This window comes from Odontomachus brunneus, unplaced genomic scaffold (genome assembly GCF_010583005.1).
Source record: "Odontomachus brunneus isolate Ranch 3 - 2012 unplaced genomic scaffold, Obru_v1 Obru_scaffold_112, whole genome shotgun sequence".
Lineage (NCBI taxonomy): Eukaryota > Metazoa > Arthropoda > Insecta > Hymenoptera > Formicidae > Odontomachus > Odontomachus brunneus.
The window spans coordinates 1,111,580-1,113,607 of record NW_022639562.1 but is presented as its reverse complement, the minus strand read 5'-3'; positions in this window follow the sequence as shown (position 1 = coordinate 1,113,607).

Here is a 2,028-nt window from a genome sequence, read left to right as displayed (position 1 = left end):
AGTGTCGTCTTAGATAACGCGAAAGCACCGCGAATTATGATTCAGAACGGCCAAAGTAGACAGTCGGTCGAGACCGTTGACGGTTACGAGAACGGAGCAATCCGGAGCTTCGCAAGAAAGCGGTCGCCGACGGCGACCGGCGACTCAAAGATATGAAAATTGAACTTTCGCTAATCGGGGAGCTCAAAGGAGAATACGACAAAAGATTTACGAACAAGGAATCGAACGTAACTAACTCCGCGATACGTGACCTTATTATAAAGCGATAGATTGCTCCGACTCTCTTCCGACGTCTCGCTGGTAGCTAAGCGGCTGCACGACTGTACGGCTTTCTGTAAAACGCGGCTAGTTGCCGTGTGGAACAATCCCTTTTTTCCTCGTCTCTGACATCCGCTGATTGGTCCCGAGCACAAGGTGATCGCTGGTCGCGTGCCGAAAGTTCCTTAAAAGGAGATGTTTCGCGATATGTAATGCTCCACGGCGCGTGCCGGCTGTCGATTCGCGGAAACAATGTTTATCCGCAGTTGCTATGGCAACGTAAAGCAATCGGTGTTTATTCCCGCTTACCTGGCACGCACCGCGGAACGGGTGTATATCAGTTGGACACGGGGCAATTGGACACAGTCCAATCACAAGTCGCTGTTCCAAGGGACCCTACAAATGTCTCTAATTACACGGTGCTGTGATTGGCTGTGTCCAAATGCACCGTGTCCAAGTGCACCGCTCCCCCGCGGAACACCTAGGCACGTGGAAAGCACTTGATAGTGTCGTTCTCTCATCGCGACGACTCTCCGCGGGTTTTCGCTCGCGTCGCGAACAGTCTTATTGCATATTTTTTATACTTCTTGTACCGTTTTTTTCGAAGAAAATACTTTCTTCAGATTTAATATTCGTACTTGTTTAATTTTGTGGTTTTTTTTTATTTCATTAAAATATTATATTCTTAAACGAAATTTTTTTAAATGATGAAAATGATGAAAATGATGAAAATAAAACTTTTATTTCGTTCAAGAAAACCATGTCATTTGACGACATTAAACAACACTATTGTTTTAAATAATATTTTTTAAAATAATATTTTTTAAAATTTAATATTTCTCTCAAAATTTAGTAATTCGATTTGTTTAATTTGGATTTTCTTGGATTTTTTAATTTTTTTTGTTCGATTAATCATTATAACATTTTGTTAAAAATGTAAAAGTAATTATCACTGGTTCACTACATTACATCAATATTCATCACATATCGAATGTTGCATTGTTTCAATATCTATCAACAAATTATCCAATAAACAACAAGTAAAAATTATATAACTATTATTTGGTGTTTGCCAGGTATGTTATAATATATTGTGAACAATATAAGGATACATTATATAAGCATAAATTGTAAGAACATCGTTGGAGCCATCAGAGTCACTGCGTGCGCGTCGATCGTCAGGTTAAGCAATAGTAACGGAGTCAGGACATGGATGGTGATCGGTATACTGCTTGGGATCGAAATTATCGAGGGAGGATTCACAAAAGGTGTGTTGACAACCTTCGATACCTAGTGGTTTATAAGGGATGAGAAAATTAGGAATATATAAGTATATGTTTTTAAATATTATGATTTTCTCATTTTTTACCTTCGCACAATAATTCTCAGTATTTGATTACTATCAATATTTAATATTGATTTTATTATCAGTATTCACTAGAAATTAAGTACTGGCCAAAAAATTACTGAATTACTGGTAATACTTAATCATTGATAACATAGCCACACAAAAAAAAATTTTTTTTGGCCCCGGGGTCTGACTATGTTTACTGTATGTTTTTGGGGTCCCTGAATCCGAATCCAAGGTCAGATTGACCCCATCACGTCAGGATTTTGCCATAACCTCAAAAAACCCTATAATCAACGCTGTTTAGCCCTGTGACGTTGTTACTCATGCTTTAAACTAAAAAACCAATCTGTTAATCCACATAAACCCATAACCTTACAACCCCATAACTTCATAACCATCAACCCTATAATCCCGTAACT